The sequence below is a fragment of the Moschus berezovskii genome, chromosome 10 (assembly GCF_049115385.1).
Source record: "Moschus berezovskii isolate FMDL1 chromosome 10, NW_MosBer_1.0, whole genome shotgun sequence".
Lineage (NCBI taxonomy): Eukaryota > Metazoa > Chordata > Mammalia > Artiodactyla > Moschidae > Moschus > Moschus berezovskii.
The window spans coordinates 105,177,859-105,191,026 of record NC_142469.1 but is presented as its reverse complement, the minus strand read 5'-3'; the positions used below and the strand labels follow the sequence as shown (position 1 = coordinate 105,191,026).

The window sequence follows — 13,168 nt, the reverse complement described above, 5'->3', positions numbered from 1 at the left end:
GGGAAGAGCCAAATTCTGACTTATTGATGGATCTGTTTCTTTGACTTTAACCTTTGTTTTTACATTGCTTTTATTATAGTCATACATAACGACCCCAGCCTCAGGGAACCCTGCCCCTCTGCCTGAAAAGATTAACACATCTCCTCCGTAATGAGCAGCCTCAGGGAACCCTCCACCCCTGTGTAAAGATATGAACACATCCCTTGCCTACAGGGTTTGACCTCTGGGAAGTTCCCCTGGAGAAGGGAATGGCTTGGAGAGTTCCCTGGACAGAGGAGACTGGTGGGCTACATGAAGTCCATGGGGTTGCAAAGAGTAGGACACAACTGAGCAAGTAACTTTCACTTTCACTTACGTACAATGCAGGAGACCATGATTTGGGTTCCTTGGGTTTGATCCCTGGGTGGGAAGATCCCCTGGAGAAGGGAATGACAACCCAGTTCTGCATCCTTGCCTGGAAAATCCCAAGGACAGAGGAGCCTGGCAGGCAACAGTCCATGGGGTCTCTAGGACACGATTGAGTGACTAACACTTCTCCCATTCGAGGAGATATTTGTGAAATAATGGTCTTTACTTTTTCAGTTTTCCCTCTTCTCTATTCTATAAAAGAACCTCGCATCCAGACCCTGACAAGATGGTTATTTTGAGACATTAGTCTGCCATTTTCTCAGCCTGCCAGCTTTCTGAGTAAAGTCATATTTCTTGCCTCAACACCTCGTCTGTTGGATTTTTTGGCCTGTTGTGCAGAGAGCAGACTGAGCTTCGTCTCTGAAATAGTAGAAGTTATGATGAATATGGAGGACATGTGAAGGAAAGGTTCATAGATGATACTCACCCTTTTAGCTTAAGTAACGGGATGTAAAATGAGGTCATGAGTTAATTCACTGGTCTGAATTTCTGGGGGAAGACCAGGTAATGGTTCATGAGTGAGTGAGTGAAGTCGCTCAGTCGCGTCCGACTCTCTGCGACCCCATGGACTGCAGCCCACCAGGCTCCTCAGTCCATGGAGTTTTCCAGGCCAGAGTACTGGAGTGGGTTGCCATTTCCTCCTCCAGGGAGGAGGTTGAGCCACCTGGAAAGCCCTCACAGGTCATAAATAGCCAATATTTTCCATCTTGTCTGCCAGCTTCACTTCATTGGTAGTCACTGCCTAGGGTCTTAGACTGATAAAGATCTTAAAGTTCATAGGCTATTTCATGATCAACTAATTTGAAAAAATACCGAGAATTAATTGTACTTGTCTATATCCTAATTCAGTTCTTCTTTACTCATAAGTTAACTCTGACATTCATAGCTGAAAAATTGCCAATAGGTTAAAGTTTATGCAATAGCTATTGCTGGTAAATCCTAACTATGTTCTGGGTATTATTTTGAGGGTACAGTCTACTTTATATTTTTTAACCTTGAGTGTAGATTAGCATTTAGAATGATTATAGGTTGATGTTGAACTCTCTCCTGTTCAAGAAGAATTTATACTAATTGAGCCTAACATGCCTTTTAATAGTGGGAATTTTTTAATCTATAAGGTGAATTCCTGGTATATATGGACCTTGAGGAGTACACTGTGTCATGCCACTAATATTCTAAATTACAATTAGTGAATAATTAAAAGTCAGTTTACATTTCACTCAGTATAGTTATCTCTCATTTATGAGTGTATGTGTGTTTGTAATTTTTGGTTTGCAACTCATATTCAGTGTAAATGGATTGGAGCTGAAGCTTTGAGGAGGAAATGCCATATGGGATTACAGCTTAATGATGACCCAAGTCTGCCTCTCATTTTCTTTGTATCTATCTCAAAGCACAAAAGACCTATCAAGTAATTGAATCTGTCCTTTTTGTGATTGAATTCCAAAGGGGCTTGTTGTAATTCCTTTATATATATAAAACAATTTTCTCAATGCTGTAATTTACTAAACTTTCTTTAGGAGTAAATTCCATGTGAACATTCATAAAAGCTAAGGGACAATATACTTTGCTTTACTTGCTAACTGGGGCTTCTGTGGTGGCTCAGATGGTAAAGCACCTGCCTGCAGTTTGGGAGACCCAGGTTCGATCCCTGGAGAAGGAAATGGCAACCCACTCCAGTACTCTCCCCTGAAAAATTCCATGGACAGAGGAGCCTGGTGGGCTACAGTCCATGGGGTCGCCAAGAGTCGGACACGACTGAGCAACTTCAATTTCTTTCTTTCTTTGCTAAGTATTAATTTGTGGGGCTTCCCTGGTAGTTCAGAGGTTAAAGCGTCTGCCTCCAATGGGGGAGACCTGGGTTCGATCCCTGGGTCGGGAAGATCCCCTGGAGAAGGAAATGGTAACCCACTCCAGTATTCTTGCCTGGAGAATCCCATGGACGGAGAAGCCTGGTAGGCTACAGTCCACAGGGTTGCAAAGAGTCGGACACGACTGAGCAACGGAACGGAACGGAGGGATTAATTTGTGTATTCTTTCTCTTTGTAAATACTCAAAAATAAAGAAGATATGACTCTGTCTGTATGAGTAAATATATAAGCTATTCAGTAAAGTTTCAGGAGGCAAAGAAGTCACTGCTGTTGCCTTTTTAAATGTTGGAATGCAATGCAGGAGACTCAGGTTCAATTCCTGGGTTGGGAAGATCCCCTGGAGAAAGGAATGGCTACCCACTCGTGTATTCTTGCCTGTTGACAGAGTCTGGTGGGCTACAGCCCCTGGGGTGGCAAGAGTCTGATACAACTTAGTGACTAAACCACTACCACCATCATTACTTTACAACCATTAAGTAACAATCTACTAAGGAAATTTTTAAATATCCATAAATTAATCCAAATTTGATTGTAGTTTTTTAGCCAAATGGATGTCAGATAGTATTCATTCAATAAAAATGAGATCAACTATTTAAGGCCTAACAACTTTGCTTTAGGTAAGAAGGCCAAAATCATTTATATAATAATAAATTCTGTATCTTTTTATTATTTTTGAAACATTTTCTGTAGAATTTTAAAAAAGCATCTTTTAAATTTACTTCAATAAAAGATCAATAGCATTTTAATTAGTTAACTTTATTTTGTAATAATTATACATATTTGGTTAGAAAATCATATTTGGGTTTATTAAAAGACTAGAACATTGTTTTAGTATGGAAAGAATGTGAGTTTCTGTTTATTAAGAAAGTTGGTTTTCTCTTTAATGAATCAGATTTGTAAGGAAAAATTCAAGGGTAAATAACAATTAGAACATTTTGCAGAATGATCTCTTATTGTCCTGATTTGCAGGAAAGGGCCAATTCTAACTCCATGTTGGATCTGTTTCTTTGATTTTAACCTTTGCTTGTCTTTGCTTTTGTTATTATAATCATACATAATGACCTGCCTCAGGGAACCCTGCTCCTCTGCCTTTGTTCAGCTCCCAGGAAAATAATCTGACCCTGCTGCTGCTGCTGCTGCTAAGTCACTTCAGTCGTGTCCGACTCTGTGTGACCCCACAGACGGCAGTCCACCAGGTCCCCCGACCCTGGGATTCTCCAGGCAAGAACACTGGAGTGGGTTGCCCTTTCCTTCTCCAGTGTGTGAAAGTGAAAGTGAAGTCGCTCAGTCATATCTGACCCTACCCACCTGTGAATGGCTACAAGAAAGAAGAGATTAACAGATCCCCTCCCCTCCTGGAGGTTGGCCTTTCCAGGAGAGATTTGCAAGATTGTGGGCTTTTAATTTACTCCCTCAGCTCCTCCCCTTCTCTGTTTTACACTGGAACCTGACATCCTGACCTCCACAAAGTGTTTGAGACTTTCCTCTGTCGTCCTCCGAGTCTGAATACAGTCTCATTGTTTGCCTGAGCGACTCAGGGAGCTTGGACTCACTAACAGTGATGAAAGGTAAATCGACCCTGCTTTGTTGTTGTCAATGTTCAGGCTCTCAGTGGTGTCCCACTCTCTGCGACCCCAGGGACCGCGGCCCGCCAGCATCCTCTGTCCTGCACCATCTCTCCGAGTCTGCTCAAACTCGTGTCTGTCGAGTCAGTGATGCCAGTAATAGCAGTTAGTTGTGTGTGTGGGACGAGGAAGCCCTGGACCTTCCTGCCTGTGGGGAAAAGGCACTGGGACTCAGATCTTCCTTCTCATCAGATCTCCTGCTCCCCTTCACCCTAGCTGCTACCTCTGCCATGATGGAAGGAACTGTACACAGCTTGGCATCGTTTAGGACTTTGCATCCTGAAAGGACACCCAAGCTATCCTCATCCATCCTTTTTCAGAATTAGAATATCATTTTCATAGTAGATCCCCTTGACTCACACCTGTGTTGGGAGGATCCCAAGGGAATGGAGTAAGACCATGGGGCCCTGCAATAAGCCAGTAGAAAAAAAAAAACGGGAAAGAAGGGGTTTTCTTACTTTTGAGGTCATACTCAGAGGTGTTTATATTTTTTGCAGATAGCTAGTGGGCATGGTCCAGTATTCAATCTGAGGTTTTAGCCGTGGATAAAGATTTATCAAGGGCTTCCCACTGGCTCAGGGGTAAAGAACCCGCCTGCCAATTTAAGAGATGTGGGCTCAACCGACCTCTGAGTCAGGAAGATAACCTGGAGAAGGGAATGACAACCTTCTCCAATATTCTTGCCTGGGAAATCCCATGGGCAAAGGAGCCTGGCAAACTACAGTCCATGGGGTCGCAAAGAGTCAGACAGGACTCTCTTAGTGACTAAACAGCAACAGCAAACAGTTGTCAAACCAGCTTCAAAAATGCTATGACATGTTTATAGCTGTTTTGGCTCAGGTTGTGACACTTCAGAGAAAGTGTCCTCACCATTGTTTCCTTGGTGCCATTCTGAGCCAAGCTGGACAACTGGCAGGTTTCCTCTTAAGTCAGCCTCCACTGTAGTGTGTGTTGGTGTAGAATTTGGTTTCATGAATGTACTTCTAGCAATATTAGAAATGATAAATGGCAGATTGAGTCAACCATGCACGCCTGTGCTCACAAGTGTTATAGCATGGCTGTGATTTCATTATTATTGTTGCATTTAATAAAATTATCTCCGTCCAGGTCCATATGGTCAAGGAGAATAGAAAGACTTATAAGCAAAACTATCCCCACCCTTGCTTATTTCAGTGATCTGTTTTTTTTTAAAAAATTTATTTTTGGCTGCCCTGGGGTCTCTGTTGCTGCCTTCGGACTTTCTCTAGTTGCGGAGGGTGGCGGCTGCTCTTCCTTGCGATGTGCGGGCTTCTCACTGCAGTGGCTTCCTTTGTGGGGCGCAGGCTCTAGGGCATGCGGGCTTCAGTAGTTGTGCCTTGGTGGCTCCAGAGCTCAGGCTCAGTTGTTGTGGCACATGGGCTTAGCTGCTTCGCGACAGGTGGGACCCTCCCAGACTGGGGATCGAGCTGGTTTCCCTCACATTGCAAGGTGGACTGTTAACCACTGGACCACTGGGGAAGACTGCTGATCTGTTTTTATATGTTCTTTATTGAATGTCTATCATGGAATACCAGACCACCTGACCTGCCTCTTGAGAAACCTGTATGCAGGTCAGGAAGCAACAGTCAGAACTGTATATGGAACAACAGACTGGTTCCAAATAGGAAAAGGAGTCTGTCAAGTTTGTATATTGTCACCCTGCTTATTTAACTTATATGCAGAGTACATCATGAGGAACGCTGGGCTGTTAGAAGCACAAGCTGGAATCAAGATTGCTGGGAGAAATATCAATAACCTCAGATATGCAGACTCTGATGCTGGGAAGGATTGGGGGCAGGAGAAGGAGGGGACAGCAGAGAATGAGATGGCTGGATGGCATCACCAACTCGATGGACATGAGTTTGAGTGAACTCCGGGAGTTGGTGATGGACAGGGAGGCCTGGCGTGCTGTGATTCATGGAATCGCAAAGAGTCGGTCACGACTGAGCGACTGAACTGAACTGATCATGTCACAACTCCTTTCATACATGATTTACAGATTCTCATTAGTTCTCATTAATATATAGATTTCTAAGTGACATGATTAAGACTCATAAAAGTTGAATGCTTTGTATAATATGTAATTGATCTAGGCATAACTGGAATATGAACCCACTGGCACCGTGAATCTGAGATCCCTATAGGTCTATAACTCAACCCTGATTAATTATACACTTCTTTGGCTCTCTGTACTTAACCAAATACATTGTCCTTTGGGGAAGATGGGCCCAAACTTTACCAAAGGTTAAGGAGACCTGTATCAGGCTGAGATGTCCAGAATATTTATGGTTCAGGCATGCTGTCCTGGCATAATTATTACTTGTGCCCCATTTTACTGTTAAAGTGTCCTGGATTGTGTGATAAATCACGTGGTCACTTTACCTAAAATTTTAAATTCTCATCTCAGTACAATTAAAGTATGAGCTCTGTGAACATAGAGACTTTTGTCAGTTCTATCATTACATCACCATCATCTGGAAGAGTTGTTGTTTAGTCGCTAAGTCATGTCCAACTCTTGTGACACTACAGGCTGTAGCCCGCCAGGCTCCTCTGTCCATGGGATTTCCCAGGCAAGAGTACTAGAGTAGGTTGGCATTTCCTTCTCCAGGGGATCTTCCCCGGCCCAAAGATCAAACCCAGGTCTCACACTTTGGCAGGCGGATTCTTTACCTCTGAGCCACCTGGGAATCCCACCTAGAACAATATCTGACACATAAATGCCCTCAATAAATATGTGTTGAATATTGTGTTGATAGAGATTTGATATGTGTATCAGTTGGGGGTTCCAAAGAAAGAGAACCAAGATTAAATAGATATAATAAGAGAGATGTAATAAGATTTATTTTAAAGAATTGGCTCACGTGGCTATGAGGCCTGGCAAGCCTGACATTTTTAGGGCAGGCCAGCAGGCTGGAAACTCAGGCAGGAATTTTATATGACAGAACTAAGGCAGAATTCCTTTTCCAGGAATTCTCAGGTTTTTTGCTCTTAAAGATCTTTAACTGACTGTAGGAAGTGTCTACATTGTGGAGGATAGTTTCCTTTACCTAAAGTCAGCTGATTGCGGATGTTAATCACAACTGCAAAGTCATCTTCACAGCTGCATCTAGATGAATGTTTGATCAAACAACTGGACACCGCTGCCTCGCCAAGTCAACAGATAAAAGTGAGCTTCAGTATGTTTGTACATACTCATATCTACATTGTGAGCCAAGCCAAGAGATAACTGCTTATTTGTAAAAAGCTTCCTCACACAGTATTAATATGGTTTTTTAGAGTAAAAGATAATCAAGACTTTAATTTCCTCAGAAGAGTTGCATAATGAAAGAATTCTTGTAAATACAGGGAGACTGTTGGAATCTCATGTAGCATAATGTAAAATCTCAGGGCAGAGAATATATGTTATGAAAATGTGGTATAAAGTATGTTCTTAAGGCAGAGTATTTTGAAGCTTTTAGGAGAAAGGTATCTTGGGCTTCCCTTGTGGCTCAGCTGGTAAAGAATCTGCCTGCAGTGCGGGAGACTTGCGTTTGATCCCTGGGTTGGGAAGATCCCCTGGAGAAGGGAAAGGCTACCCACTCCAGTATTCTGGCCTGGAGAATTCCATGGACTATCCATGGAGTCACAAAGAGTCAGACACGACTGAATGACTTTCATCTTGATCTTGCCAAGTAGGCACATATGATGTTTGTTTTTCTATTCTTTTTTTTTTTTTTTCAAAACTCTCTTGAGGTATCAACCATTAAAAGATAGGGGTTTTGTAAAAAAAAAAAAAAAAAACACACAGTGGTTTATTGAATACTTACAACGTTTACACCTTCAATATTAATTCCACTTAATTTTAGAGGACGGAAGTGCACAAAACAAGGAGCTGTTGGAAACATCTCCAAAGTGGGAGCCACGTCAGATGGAACTGTGGCACTAGACACTTACCCCCAACATACATGATGGTGGTGGTGGTTTAGTTGCTAAGCCGTGTCCTACTCTTTTGCGACCCCATAGACTGTAGCCCGCCAGGCTCCTCTCTCCATGGGATTTTCCAGGCAAGAATACTGGAGTGGATTGCCATGTCCTTCTCCAGGGTGTTTTTCTATTCTTGAATTATGCAGTACTGTCATTTTCTATCTCTAGTCTCCTTCTTACTTGTACCCTCAAACAGTTCTTAATTTTAGGATAGAAATGCTGTGACCTTTCTGAAAACAGTTGAGGAGGGGGTGTATAGGGGAATATTTGGGACACTTTCTAGTGATCAACACATTTTGCTCCATAGACAATTATTTTGTGCTACGGTCACAGAAAGTGAAAGTCGCTCAGTCATGCTCCGACTCTTTGCGACCCCGTGGACTACACAGTCCATGGGATTCTCCAGGCCAGAGTACTGGAGTGGGTAGCCTTTCCCTTCTCCAGGGGATCTTTCCAACCCAGGGATCAGACCCAGGCCTCCCGTGTTGCAGGTGGATTCTTTACCAGCCGAATGGCAAGGGTAGCAGAGGGCTGACTCTAATTCCTATAACTGGGAACTCTAACACGGTGTTATATAACAGGAACTGTAAGCATTTCTCCATACTATTTGTTGCAACAGAGGAGTGATGAAGTGGATGAGAGGGGACATAGGCAAGAAAATCTAAGGTATTGAAAATGGTGAGATTGTGATTACACTGAGCATAGAAGCGAGTTTTCTGTTTCCTAGGTGAGCAGCAAGAAGGCCTGCTGACCTCTGGCACACCTTAGTGAGCTGTACAACAAAAAGTGAATGTAAAATGTTAGCTTAATGCTTGCTCAAAGTTCTGAGCATTTTTGTTTGTTTGAGCTATATTCACAAGTAAAGAATTCAACCAACTGCTGTATGGTATTAGTAATTCAACTTTGAAACTGTTAGGTAGTTAGAATAGGAAACAGGAGTCCAGAATGGCGGTGGCTAAAAGATAAGGAAGGGAAAAGCCTGAGAAAATAGAACAAAGGAAGGTCTGAGGACCGGAGTGAGGACCTCAGGTAGAACAAACAACACTCCTGGCTAGCCCAGTTTACATAGAGCAGGCCCAGGGGGAGCAAAAACATATAAAAAGAGGAGCCAAAGGGCTTGTGCTGTCTCTGTCCCTCGTGCGCTGGGGCGCTGTTTTCTTCGTGTCTTTGGGTTGACATGCCCTTGTGCCTCGAGGATAGATTTTCTTGCTATTATCTAAATAAAATAGAGCTATAACACGGAGCTGTAACTCTGATTTGTCTAAGAGCTGTAACATGGTTTGTTCGAGACCTGAGAACTATAACATGGTCTGTCCAAGACCCACAGCTGTGACACACCGAAGGCTTTAATGTCCGTCACTCCAAATCTTTGTTGTGATGAGACAGAACCGAGGAACATACACTCGCCTGACAAAACCAAACTTTTACCTCTCATTCAGATTTCTGTATTTGAGATTTTTAAGACAGGCTGCTAAAACCAGTTTATATTAATAGTGTAGCTGCTCATGTGTTTGAATACAGATTTGTAAGATTAAGTAACCAAATTAAACTACCTGACCAAAATGAATGTTAGAATTTTTTGAGTCCACAATTGTCCTCTGTGACATTTGACTCTATAATAAATTTTACTCAAAAAATGGACTCTATATTCTCTTTGGTTTATTTTCAGCAAAGTACTACCTTTGAGATAAATATATTTGGATGAATGTACAAAAGTTATTCTAGACGGAATGACAAGAAATTGCTGATAGTGTTAACTCTTGAAAACACTGCCCAGAGGGGTAGGGGAATAAGTTTGACTTTTTATTTTATAACCTTCTATACTACTTTAGTTTCCTAATCAGTTTTGTTTTACTTGTGTACTTTCTGTTCTTGACGGTAGAAATATGAACCGTTCTTTTTTTTTTCTTTCTTTCTTGTAGCTCTTTACTTTTTAGAATAATAAGTGCTGTTTTAAACAAGAATAAATTTTATTTATTTCACATATTTGGTATCTTCATTTTGCCTAGGAAAACTGGGATCTGCTTTAAGAAGTTTATGAACAATTGCTCTGGAAATAACAAGATTGGTTCTTTTGTGTATGTGTGTGGGAATCTTTTGATGAGACACTTAGGAGTGAGATTGATGTAATCTCTTAATTATATCTGACTGGTTACTTACTCCTTTATTATGAATGCTTTTTTAAAAAATCAATCACAATTTAGTTTGCAAAAGACAACAACTATGACATCAAAAAAAATCCTAAGTATCAAAGAAATAATTGAAGAACACCTGACTCTGTCTCTTTTTTATTCTGTAAAAGAGAACACTAAAAAAGAAGAGCTATAATAGATCTCTTTTATTGTTGCTCTCAGCTGTCTTCTGTAAGGCAGGTAGGGTGCTCAGATGCATAACTGAACCGACTATTTGGAGATGCATAAAAATCAATTATAGGGAGTTCCCTGTTGGTCCAGTGGTTAAGAATCTGTGCCTGCAATGCAGCAGCTTTGGGTTCATTTCCTGGTCAGGGAACTAAGGTGCTGCGTACTGCACCGTGCAGCCAAAAGGCAAAAAACAAAACAAAACCAGTTAACTATGAAGTCAGTTACAGCACTGGAGGTTTCATCTTTTGTATTTCTAGTTAGGTGCTTCCTCCTCCACCCTTTTCCATGAAAGAGATAATAACGACTTGTCTTTTATTTCTTTTTTTGTTTTTTTTCCTTTCCTCTCTTTATCCTCCCCTCCCCTCCCTTCCTTCCTCCTGTTTGATAATTCATGTGATTTGTAGTAAGAATCATAACAGTTAGGGAGGTAAAGAGGACCACAGACAGTCATAATATTAGAATAAGTGTCAGTATGCAGTGAATGCTGCTGAGTCGCTTCAGTCGTGTCCGACTCTGTGCGACCCCATAGATGGCAGCCCACCCGGCTCCCCAGCCCCTGGGATTCTCCAGGCAAGAGTATTGGAGTGGGTTGCCATTTCCTGCTCCAATGCATGAAAGTTTCAAGTGAAAGAGAAGTTGCTCAGTCATGTCTGACTCTTAGCGACCCCATGGACTGCAGCGCACCAGGCTCCTCCGTCCATGGGATTTTCCAGGCAACAGTACTGCAGTGGGGTGCCACTGTCTTCTCCGATGCAGTGGAATAGTGGGCAATAAAATAGTATACAAGAAAGCAGTTCTATCATGATGATATATATATTGTAATATGATCCAATGAATGTTGGCTTTCCAGTGTTCGAACCAATTTGATCTTTGATTCTTCTCCCTTTTCTAAATCCAGTTTGTACATCTGAAAGTTTTTGGTTCATGTACTACTGAAGTCTAGCTTGAAGGATTTTGAGCATAACCTTGCTAGCATGTGAAATGAGCCCAGTTGTGAGGTAGTTTGAACATCTTTGGCATTGCTCTTCTTTGGGATTACAATGAAAACTGACCTTTTCCAGTCCTGTGGCCACTGCTGAATTTTCCAAATTTGCTGACACGTTGAGTGTGGCGTTTTAACAGCATCATCTTTTGGGATTTGAAATAGCTCAGCTGGAATTCCATCACCTCTGCTAGTTTTGTTCATATTAATGCTTCCTAAGGCCCACTTGACTTCACACTCCAGGGTGTCTGGCACTAGGTGAGTGGCCACACCGTGGTAATTATCTGAGTCACTAAAGTCTTTTCTGTGGTTCTTTGGTGTCTTCTTGTCGCCTCTTTCTGTCTTCTGCCTCTGTTAGGTCCTTACCTTTGCTGTCCTTTATCGTGCCCATTCTTGCGTGAAGTGTTCCCTGGATATTTCCAATTTTCTTGAAGAAATCGCTGGTCTTTCCCATTCTGTTGTTTTCCTCTATTTCTTTGCACTGTTCATTGAAGAAGGCCTTCTTATCTCTCCTTGCTATTCTCTGACACTCTGCCTTCTGTTGGGTATATTAGTTGGATATTCAGTTGGTAAGATATGATACTAAAACAATTAATGCTAAAGATATTTAAATTAAAAAAAATTGACTCTTAATTTATGAATAAAAAATGAGTGTGTTCCTTTTTGCCACTTTTGGAAGGTATAAAAGAGAGGAATGTGGCTACAGAAAACTGTGTGATATATGTCTATGAGCTTTGCTGACTTGGTAAAATACTGTGTATGACAGACGGGTCTCACTACCTACTATCCTTCTCTATGAAATAGAAGTTATTAAATATGCTAAAAGTCATAACTAATAATTATTATCAGTAGAAGCAATAATGACAAAGGAACACAACTGTATGAGTTCTTTGGCTTATCAAGAGAAAAATGAGACCAATGTTTCCCTAAAGGACTAGTTAACTCCAGCGTAGGAGGGTTGATGAAGGCGTGAGTATGTCAGTTGGAGCCTGGTTGGGGGAATGGAATTTTCCTGCCTTGTCTTGTAATATCTGAGTCTGATAAGAAATAATGGAATGTATTTAAATGTTTAGTAAAATTTGCTCAGTTTTGATAGGATTTTTCACGAGAGAATAAGGAAATAAGAATATCATAAAAACTTTACCACCAGGAGCATTGCACAAATACAAAGCTATAAATTAACTCACTCTCTTAAAATGATAAATTGGTCTTAGATTTACCAAGAATGATAAAAGGTTCTTCTTTACCTGTTGAGTAATTTGCTCATGTGTCAGGGATTTTGTATCTCAAGAATAACTTTCTCAGATTTGTGTTGACCTCATCTTGTCCTTGATTGTTTACAAAGACAAAATAAAACAAACACACGGGAACAGCAGCGAAGACTGATGACCAGTGATTCCTCATTTGTGAAGAACCAAAGTTTCCATATACTCCTGCCCCTTCTTTTTTTTTTTAATCTTGATAAATAAATAGCTAAGTATTGTTTCTTATGCTCCCATGCATCTATCTTAATTAACTAAGAAAATCTTTTTTGTCAATTCTTGATTTTGCCTTCCTTAGATTTGGTGTGAAATTTAGAAAAAAAAATTTTTTTTTCAGGATATCTTTTATGCTGAAAACTATCTTTGCATTTTTCCAGAGGACCTCTGGACAATCACAAAGATCGTTCTTTCATTTTATAAGTAGAAAGACAGAAAGAAAATATGAGGTTTATTTGGTAGTTCTATGTTTCTTAATTAGCTCAAGCTGTCATAAGAGCTGCATAGGTTAAGTTGTCAAATATGAAAAGATGGTCAACCTTCAATAGGTTAAGATTGTAAAAGCAAGATATTATTTACTTATATACATATTTTATAGATAGTACATATTTTGAAAAGGCCCTGGATATTTGTCAGTGTCCCTAGTATGTTTTTAACTCTCAGAGGAAAAGATTATGAA

At 40.9% G+C, this 13,168-nt stretch overlaps 1 protein-coding gene across 5 annotated transcripts in view; it reads left to right on the top strand.

Moving 5' to 3' along the window:
- The window catches only part of PRKN (parkin RBR E3 ubiquitin protein ligase), a 1,261,621-nt gene that overhangs the window by 84,989 nt on the left and 1,163,464 nt on the right, over positions 1-13,168 (top strand). The window lies entirely within an intron of this gene.